Below are 11,457 nucleotides of genomic sequence, written 5' to 3' on the forward strand. Positions count from 1 at the left end.
ACAGAACAACCAGTATGATGTGTAATTTATGAACAAATGACTCTTCTGAACTAGTTCTTCTAACAGAATCAAAAATGCAGTATTGCACAACCAGTGTGATTCAATTAATGAACAAATGACTCTTTTAAACCAGATATTTTTTCTTTGACAAATCAAAAACATACAGCATAACCATCGCTACCCATAGTTCCATTCATGAACAAATAACTCTTTTAAATCTTTTTAGTGATTCAAAAGCATACAGAACAACCAGTAAGCCTATGGTGTGTGATTCATGAACATGTGTGATTCATAAACATTCATGTTTTTTAATGAATCAAAAAAGCATTACAGCACAATCAGTGTGGTCTGATTCATGAACAAATTACTCTTTTAAAAAAGTTATATTTAGTGAATCAAAAACAAAGCATAACCAATGTACCTGTTAGATCCATGAAGAAGTTACTCTTCTAAACCGTTTTTGTTAGTGAATCAAAAGCATACAGAACAACAAGTATGGTGTGTGATTTATGAACAAATGACTCTTTTGAACTGGTTCTTCAAAGTGAATCAAAAATATACAGTATTGCACAACTTAATCTTACTCCTTATAGTGACAACATGCCTTACTACAGGTCAACAAGTGTGTTTAATAAATCTTTTTGTAAATGTTCAATAACTTTTTGTAATCAGGCATTTATAATGAAATCAAATTTAAAAAATAAACCACTATAATATTCACTGGAGCGAAAAGTGTGACAACTAGCCCTGGTCTCTTGTACATATGAATATTCAAGTAAGAGTTACAGAAATACATTTTTTAAACATACATCCATCTTACGTAATAAGTGGACTCTCATGTTATCATTTGGGTTTTCAATATGCACAAAAACATCATGATTCATTAAAAATTACTCCAAATGGTTTCTTCCCCACCCAAACCGAGGTGAATATTCTCAACTATTTTCCCAGAAATTAGACATAATAAGGCAAAGCTGGTTGACCAACATGTCTCAGTGTAGACTGAGGCTCCGCAGATTGTGATTCAGCTTGTCAGCCAAAAACTGTCAATAAATTACCAAGCCTGGGAAAACGGAGACTCCTGCTTATTATAAGCTAAATAACATCTCTTTTTGTAGCACCCATCATCTTTTAAGGGATTTGAGGTTCTGATGTTGGAGAAAATAGTCCTTTGTCCAATTTTTGGCTACGACATTACATAACAAATGTTTTTTTTTGCAAGCAATGTGGTGCATGTAGATCATTGTTGACTTAGTCAGGGGTAAAATGAGTCACAAAAAACTGGAAAAGGAGGTTTTGTGCTTTGCACATAAGCTAAACATTCAGTAAAGATACATTTGTTTTCATTTTGTCCATTATTAATGGAACTTATAGGGTTAATTCAATCTTAAATCAACATTTACAGAAAACAAACACACTCCAAATCCAAAATGGATTCCGCGTCTTACATAAAACACATGGCTGGATTTGAATATTTATACGCATTGATGCTATTTGTTGAACCTGGATGGCTGCGCACGTAAGAAGCGGGAATGTGAGGAAAGGTTTTCGGCTAGCAAGGTCGTGCATAACAGAGACACACCTCACAGCTGTTGGTTGGAGCCCAGGATACACTCACAAACACAGACCTGGAACCTGATCTAGAGATGGAGGAATTCCTGAAGTTTTGGGTGGGACAGACAAATCCAACACAAGCACCTCCAGACCCCTTGCCGGGAAGTTATGAGGAAAAGACGCCCGTATATATGAGAGAGTGGGGTCATTCAGTGCCTTTCCATAGCTTGTGTTCAATGGGGACCACATCAAAGCAGTACAGTATGTGTGTTTAGGCAGGTGGGTGGGTATTTGTGTCTTTTGCAACAAGGAGAAGTACAGTATGAAGTACAGAGGTACATTTCTAACTGCAGGAATGACAAAAATTAATGTGGTTGAACTAATGGACCAATGAGTCATACGTTCATACCTATTAACATTAGATTCTGCAAGTGTCCTCTATGATTTATGTACACCGAACCATTCGTTAAGAATTTTCTCAAGGCTTATTGTTTAGCTAAGCATTCCTTCAGAATACAAACGCTATAATTTTGGGCAAAACATTTCTAGATGTTTTGAAATCAGTCATGCTTTCTTGTAGTCCAGAATTTGATCAAGGATCAAATTTCAGCTATATCGTATTTTTGTTTTTTAAGGGTTGTACAATAAAATTGCAATGCAACTTGCATAAAAGTAACAAAAACGACCATATTATTTTGGAACGCTGACACCATGGGACATGGTTTAAAAAAAAGCATTGTAGTACCAAGGCACATGTCAAAAAAAAAAAAAAAAAGGGGGTTGTGAGTTTGGATCGACAACATTGCACTAACAATAGATAATGTGATGATAATGCCTGCAAAACATGTTTTTTTAGACATACTGTACAACAATTGCTTCTTTGTTTAAATGTTTCTTCGGACAAGGTAGTTGAAAAAATTCTGCAGTGTTATTTTAGTTGAAAATACCAGTGTTATTTTAGTATATTTCAGATACTTTTATAGTTTTTCAAATTTTTAAATGATTTTTTAAAAATTTTTCTTTTCATTTGAATTATAGTAGTTATCAGTTTAATAGTAGTTCACCTTTAGTTATAATAATTTGGTTGTTTAGTTTTTATATGTCTCAGTTTTTATTCATTTACATTTCAGTTTTAGTTTAGGTTAATTTAGAACATCAAGTTAAACTAAATTAAAACGAGAACTGTTACTTTGGCTGCTAGCTGAAATAAGCTTTCAGATACTTTTATAGTTTTTCAAATTTTTAAATGATTTTTTTAATAACTTTTATAAAATTATATTTTCTTTTCATTTGAATTATAGTAGTTATCAGTTTAATAGTAGTTCACCTTTAGTTATAATAATTTGGTTGTTTAGTTTTTATATGTCATAGTTTTTATTCATTTACATTTCAGTTTTAGTTTAGGTTAATTTAGAACATCAAGTTAAACTAAATTAAAACGAGAACTGTTACTTTGGCTGCTAGCTGAAATAAGTTTTTATATTTTATTTCAAGCAACACATTTTTTTAATGATTTGAATTTTAGTTTCAGTTTAATTTTTAGTTAACTATATAATAACCCTGGTAAATAACATGGTACATTAATTTAATTACCACTTTATTACCATTTAATAGCATCAGCGTACATATCGTTGCAATACTCAAATAAAGGGACTCAACTTCAGTTCAAATATTTGTTTTGAACCCATAACCTTAACTGACTGATCATTTCATGCCTTAAAGTGTCTTCTGGAAAGGAGCGAGTCTTAAGTACAGTTATCAGCAGTAGCTCAGTACCAAAGAGCAGAAAGGAAAAGGTCTTGTTGGTAATGTCGTTTCCCTTCCATAATTTCTCCACAAACTACCAGTCTACATTACCCCACTCTCTCACCACTAATAGCAGCTTATGGGTTGCTAAAATGTGCCACATGTCCATTTATCTTACCCACTGATAGGTATTACATTAAATATGGGTTGCCACTGCCACTGTATATGTCTTAGTTTATGTAAAAATGGGTCAGCGCAAATTTAAATACTTTAAATGTATGTTTTCATTCATTTTTGCAACAGCCAAACCTACAGTATATATCAGTGGTAAAGTTCATCATGCAGGTAAAGTGTCAAGGTTTTGTTGCTCAATCCTTAGTGTGATATTATTATTATTATCATCATTTATTCATACTAGTATGTTTTAGTATGTTGTCTTTGTTGAGAAGAAAAGTTGTATGCTTATTGCATAAAAGCTCTAATCATTTAACTTATTACCATTAGTTTATTCATTTACAATTATTTTAAAGTTAACAAATTATTAAATTAAATAAATTGAAATGTTAAGACTGGGTTTTTATACATACAGTAGAGATTAGTGCATAAAAACATAATCGCTAATAAAAAGTGTTAATATCGGAATAAGTTCTACAACATAATTGAATATGATGCATTTAATTATATGTAAAAAAAAAAAAAAAAAGAAGAAGAAGAAGAAGAAAAGCATAATCACTGCAATCTATAATGAATAATTTTCAAACAGTCTGACACAGGCCTGATATGCTGATATTTTCAGTCTGTCAAATCCACAACTCACTGATGTCACAGACCAGAAGCAAATCTTTTAAAAAGTGCAGCATCTGTTATAATACTACTTTGTTACAAGTCAAAGGTTCATTTGTTATGACCCATGGTTAAAAATACGAGCTCATTGTCTGGACATGTTGCTCAGAAGGGAGTGTGAATGGCTTTGACATTGTTCTTCTAAAAGCTAACTATAGGAGGCCATTAAAATGCTCTATTAATGGGTCACTTGTAGAGCTGTGGTGTTACCTGCTGTGCCAAACGTTCCTCTTGTCACAGATCACATTTTCATGTATCTACCAAAACTAGCGTTACCTGATATACAGAAGATCCTGAACTTTTCACCTGTTTGCCTCATTCGCTTGCCACAACACCCATTACTGCTTCTACTGCTGGTAAGTCTCTGACTCGCTGCTTGTTTATGTTTTTCTGTGGGACTTAAAGCTAAAGTGTATAATTTTTTTGATCTTAAACAACTCTATCCTATCTTAATATGCAGAGACAAGTATAAGTAAGCCATTTGTAGGCAGATTTCCCTCACTGTGGCTCTGTCAGACATTATTAAGCAGTCCAGCATGGCAACACTGGCTCAACCAATAGTGTGAGTTTGGGGGCGGGGCTATCTGTTTGTTCAACCAATGGCAGTTGAGGAGTGTTAAGAAACTTGTTTGAAAACAGTAAATGCTTCTGCAGTTTTGTTTGGTGGCACTAGTGGCAGAGAAATCACAACTTCATCTTTAACAATGCTGAAGAAAATCTTTAAAATCACTCAGGCTGGCAAGCGGAAAGTTGTTTAAAAAGCCAAATGCTGCTGAGCCTGTATTTTCAGATGACTCATGTGTAAATTGTAAAACCAAAATGAAAAGTCATTGCAATAAACTGTATTTGTATTCTGTTTTTAAGTGAGCGTTACAGTAAATGACGGCAAACTTAATCTAAATGGAGAAATGAGCATGCAGAAATAAAATACCCAATATATAATCGACCCATAATGATTTGTAATTTTTAAACCAATTTTTCCTGATTGAGGGTTTTCCATGAGTCAGCCTGGTGCAAAAAGCTCCCAGTCTTGACAAATGAATTCTTACAATTGTCTTATGTAAAACCTTTTAAATTTTCTCTAAATTTGCAACACCTGTAAAGTATTTAGCAAAACTCTAAATATTTCACATCTATCTGTATTACATTATTTGTACAATTTTTCCAGTAACCATCAAGTGCATCTGAAGGATAACTCCATTAATGATTCATAACTTGTGCTCGAAACCTGGTTTACATTAATACTGTTTTTGAAGAATGAGAAGGGAATATTTTCATACAGTTATGCTATAATTTCTCGTGCCAAAAGCTACTAAGTGAGGAACATTGAGAGCATTGGAAGAATCTTTATTTTCATTGCAGACGTTCAGATCACATGCCAACCTGCTTGCCCTTAAGACGGGCAGTTCAAAGAGTGCTTCATACTGCATACCATAAAGACTACCCCTGAACAAGCAAACCAAACACTAGTTTCATGATACAACAAACTTTAAAGTACTGTTAAATCAACAGTAGGGTTGCATTTCCTAAGCTGTGGTTTAATAAAACAGACCTCCCAGTTTGAACGATGCATTCAATGTCCACATTATCACACTCCAATCATAATATAAATGCAATCATAACAAATATATGACAACTTGGAGGTTACTGGTGCAAAACTCAAATTTTCTCCTTTACTTTTTGGGCTTTTTGCCTTTATAACATTAGACAGTTTAGACAGATGTAAAAGAACTGGAATGGGAATAACATGCTGCAGGTCAAATTCAAACCCACAACCACTTTCTGTGCACAAACCACTACGTCACAGCTCCAACTAAAACTACTGCATATTTTTATATAAGCCTATGCACACTTCCGCTGCTTGCATTAGCATGACTCTTGAAGATCATGGGGTGTGTCACACACACTCACACAGTCATTGCTAATTGTTGCTATAGTTGACCAGGAGACAGGAAGTCTGTAATTTACTTACTGTCTGAATAAAACTCTTCGAAAGGCTTGGGAAAAACAACAAAACACTTTATCGTCATTACACAGGCCATTTGTTAGCACATTTCACAGCCCAATCTTGGATGCTATGTAACCAAAATGACTAAAACACCACTGTTGTCACGGTGTCTCCCCCATCTGCAATGTAACAAGTCGATGTCAGATGAACATTTGCAGTTTCACTGCCCTGACATTATGCTCTCTCACTGTAATCTTCTAAGGATTATACTCTATTTAAACCATTCAGTCATTCCCAGAGGATCATTTTACCGCTTAAAGTTTGCGCTTTGAGCACTTAGGTCATGAACTCAGCAAGTTTGCGTTTACATGCACTTTTAAATTAGCATGAAATGAAAATGATCTCTTTTCTAAATGGATGTTATAAATCTTCTTGTAAACAATTTGTTTTGGCCTCAAATTTGAATCAAAATCTCAACCAGATCTGCCAACACCGTTCTCTCAGTTGACATATGTTGGATATCCAATCAATTTGTCCACTTAAACCTTCCCCCTTTCTTACATTTGACCTCAAGCTTGCATTTACATCTACCTCCATCCAATCAACAACCGATTGATAGAACCAAGTCTCCAATACTAGATTTCTTTCAATCATCCATTTCACTCAGATGTGTCACATGAAAGAAAAACTGCCGCTACTTCCATTTTTTCACAACAAAGCAATAATTCATCTTTTTAAAATGTCATGCAAGCATGTTAATTTGACTGAAATTGTACCAATCCAGTTTTCAAAGCCAAAGTAACAGACCTAGTATATGAGATTGTAGCTTAGCTTCATCCAATGATACATGGCTTTACTGTTGTGTGCAAACTACTTTGAAAGACATAAAATGTGTATTTAATCCTTCCAATATTTGACTATGCATTGCATCGTATACATACAGAGCTCAACTATGCAAAGCTTGATTACATGCTTACTAAATTACATACGTACTAAACTACCATTCTCAGATGTTTCTTTTAAACCTCCTTAGAACAGACACAATTGAGACAATAAAGTAAGACTATAAAGCTATAAAATGAATGTGGCTAGCATAGATCTAGCAACTTATTTTAAAAAGATTTGCCAAGAAATGTTCAAATCAAGACCTCTGACTTTTGGTTGCAGACAAATCTAAAAACTGCTTGAGACACCATTAACATCTATTCTAAAACTAAATAAATTACTGAGGTTTATTCCTCAAGATCGAATGGAGACATCGTTTCTCTTATTGCTGTCCAGGAGAAACACTTAAGGTATTGACAAGGAATAGTTCACCCAAAAATGATTTATTCAACTTCAACTTCAAGCCATCTTAGGTGTAAATGACTTTCTTCTTTCAGACAAATACAATCGGGGTTATTTTTAAAAAATATCCTGGCTCTTCCAAGCTTTATAATGGCAGTGAATGGGGGTTGAGATTTTGAAGGCCAAAAAAGTGCCTTCATAAAAAAGTGCTCCACTCAGCTCCAGGAGGTTAATGAAGGCCTTCTGAAGTGAATCAATGTGTTTGTGTAAGAAAAATATCCTTCAAGATCGAATGGAGACATCGTTTCTCTTCTTGCTGTCCAGGAGAAACACTTAAGGTATTGACAAGGAATATTTCACCCAAAAATGATTTATTCAACTTCAACTTCAAGCCATCCTAGGTGTAAATGACTTTCTTCTTTCAGACAAATACAATCGGGGTTATATTTAAAAAATATTCTGGCTCTTCCAAGCTTTATAATGGCAGTGAATGGGGGTTGAGATTTTGAAGGCCAAAAAAGTGCCTTCATAAAAAAGTGCTCCACTCAGCTCCAGGAGGTTAATGAAGGCCTTCTGAAGTGAATCAATGTGTTTGTGTAAGAAAAATATCCATATGTACAACTTTATAAACTATAATCTGTAGCTTTCGCTAACTGTTATACACACACGTTCACAATAGAGTGGCGTTCCAGTGGATGACGTATATGGATGCACTTTATTTTGCTTCAAAATCTCAACAGCCATTCACTGCCATTATAAAGCTTGGAAGAGCCAAGTTCTATATTTTTCAACTCCAATTGTATTCGTCTGAAAGAAGAAAGTCACATACACCTAGGATGGCTTGAGGGTGAATAAACCATGGAGTAAATTTCATTTTTGTGTGAACTATTCCTTTAAAATCTAATTTGTGATTTTTCGTTGTTCTTATGTGGAGAGAGAAAGTGAATGTGTGAGGGTGAGTCTTCAAGCATATGTTCCTCAATGGTACACTGCCAGAAAAACGGCTCCCTGACCACTTGGTCTGGCAAGCGGCCCTGAGGTCCGGAATCTGATGACTACGCTCGACTAGACCTCACTGGTTTCTCTACAGTTCTGCAGATTCCACTCGTTCAACATCAATATTAACCATTATTTCCAGCTCTCATTCACACAAACAATCTTCACAGAATCATAATTTGATCTTCACTTTTTATTAGCTATAGAAATTTAGATCCAAATCAAGTCCAACGGGCTAATCTAATAGCCACTTTATTAGACTCAAGTTTCTCAACTTTAACGCATCTCACAGGGTTTACCGTACAAAGAGGCTAATATAGATTAAAACCAGACCAGAGTAAAAGGAAATAATTGTGTTAAAGCAGGTTTCACCAGTGAAACACCTTAGATCTTTAGTTTGGAAAAACTCTGAAAAAGTACAACTTCTTTGGTATGTTTACATATGCAGTTTTAATGGAGCTACATTGTTTTTGTGCTTGGTCGAGCTACAGTCTTCACGTCTGTCCAAGTATACATGACAAAATGAGTAATTGAATATTTGAAGCATCACCATGAGCAAAAACAGTGAGGCCAGCTGTAGTCTGATTTAACGTGTAAACCTGTTGGACAACACCAAGTTGCAATCCCATTGTTTGCCTGACTTCACAAAAAAAGACTAATGCAATTTAAGTCAAACTATACTAGCAGGAATAGATCTATTCCCTAGGAATAGATCTGCTCTATTGGTTAAAGTCACAAGAGGTCAGGGAAATTAACACGCTCTCCAATGATCCAAAGCGCTGGCCCAGCACGACCTTCTCATTCCCTCAACTGTGGGAATGTGGTTTTCTATTGAAGCACGCCAACCTCCTCAGCCTTCCTCCATCTCCTCCACCTCATCTCCCGCCGCTGAATAAACTCATCTTGAATAAATTCATTTTCACTTTGACTGCACTATGAGGAGGCCGGACAGTGGCAAGAAGTCAATCCAGAACACAGCATCCGGCACCCAGTGGATCTAAAGTAGCTTTTCTCAGTGTGTTGGTGGTCCTGGTTAGTCATGATGAGATTTTATTTTCCTGAATAAGCAGATTTTGTTAGCTTTCCCACATAAAGACCAGGTCAAACCAGGTCCAAGATCCAGAGCTCTTTAATTTGGTAAATAAGTCTTGGCATTCAAGATGAGAAAGATTTTTTTATTATGTGGTATAACTATAGAGTCATCACATTAAAACTTTTTTTTTTAATGTTTTCAAATGCACATGAAACCAACATGAATAAAAAATATATTTCTAAGAACTGTTTTCCTTTTTTTTTTTAACCATGGACAATCTTTTACATCACCGACCCAATTGTTGACTGCCTCTTGGTATCTTTTATTATGAAACTATATACAACAAAAGGACCATGCACAAGCTGACAGTGCAAGGCCTTTAGTTTGAAAATTGTGTACACCAAGACAACATGCCTCCACTACCCCTACGCACTAACCTAGACCCTATCATTATACTGAACGCCTTACATAGCAGATGACTTGGTGACTGTTGGCTGTCAATAAGCCTCTCCATTCAGCTAACCTCCTCATGCTCAAATAACATCACAAAATTGCTACAAAATCTAGCAAGTTTCTGTCAAGATTCCAGACACCAACTGAATAGTCACTTATTTAAAGGGGTCATATGACGTTGCTAAAAGAACATTATTTGGTGTAATGCAATGTGTTTATGCTGTTTAAGTTTTAAAAAACATTATTTTCTCCTCTATGTCCCTCCTTTCTGAAATGCGTCGATTTTTACAAAGCTCATCGATCTGAAAAGCGAGGTGTTCTCTGATTGGCCAGCTATCCAGTGTGTTGTGATTGGCCAAATACCTCAAGCTTGTGACGGAAATGTTACGCCCCTTACCATACTGTTATGCCTTGTCCCGGCCGGAACGACAAGATAAAAACATTAAAACCCATTATAAACGAGGCATCTGTTGCATCCAGTGGGGACATAATTACTGATTGTAATGACTTATACTGTCTTTTTACGCGTTGCGTTTCGTATCGCGCTGCGTAAACATAAAACCATGTCTGCATTTGTGATCGGAGAAACGACAAACAAGCGCTACTCTACACTGCTCAAAACTCGCATTTGAATCGTCAGTGGCAAATTCTTTAAATATGAAAACATACTTACAGGCTTGAGTCAGAAGCGACAGACTGTCCTTGCAAAGTTGGAATTGCCCCACTTTATAGAAATAGACACCGGCATTGTAGGCTGCTCTCCTAAGAAACAGTCCTCGTCCTCCATAAAATGCGTTGCACACATCTGAATATTTGGGTTGAATTGTTCTGGAACAGTGTTGTAAATACAACTTAACCACTAATTTCTAGTTGTGTCCTCTTTTGGAAGGCCAAACAAAGTAGTTTCACTTTCATAACGAAACACACAGTGTCTCCACAACATGGCGGCGGCGGCAGCAAAAATACTTCAACGAGAATCAAAGTTACGCCTTCTTTCTTTGCGTGAACATTTGGGCACCGTTATGCAAATCTTCTCACATCGGGACGTAGACATGTGAGGGCGTGTTAGAACAAGCCGTTTTAGGTAGGCGTGGCTGACTCTTTTATACATTTTATAAAGAATATCTCTTTGGATTTGAGACTTTAGTCTTTGCAATTTTACAGATCTTCTTTATGCACCAAGAGCTTGTAACACTCCAAAGAGAAAGGAAAAATTGAAATCGCATCATACGACCCCTTTAAGAAAGACAAGTACGGTTTTGGTGAGAATTCAGACTTTGTTTGAGAAAGGTAATCAACATCCCGTTTATCTCGGTTGTGAGCCAGGGATCTTAAGGAACCCCATAAATGTAGCGACAACTGCACCACAGGATTCATGCACGGTCTTTAAACTAGGGTTGAAGGGAGTGTTTTCGAGAAAAATGTGCTAACAAAGATTGGGGACTATAACTTTCACATGATAATTTAGCACGATTTGCCATAGGAATGCAACTAATGCTTCCAGAGATCACACCATGGATATTTGCAGTTAAATTATTGCAGTGTATTCCATTTCCAACCAAAACTGGGGTCATGTGTGTATTTAGGCATGGAAAAA

The sequence above is a fragment of the Sinocyclocheilus grahami genome, unplaced genomic scaffold (genome assembly GCF_001515645.1).
Source record: "Sinocyclocheilus grahami isolate Dianchi unplaced genomic scaffold, SAMN03320097.WGS_v1.1 scaffold257.1, whole genome shotgun sequence".
NCBI classification, from domain to species: domain Eukaryota; kingdom Metazoa; phylum Chordata; class Actinopteri; order Cypriniformes; family Cyprinidae; genus Sinocyclocheilus; species Sinocyclocheilus grahami.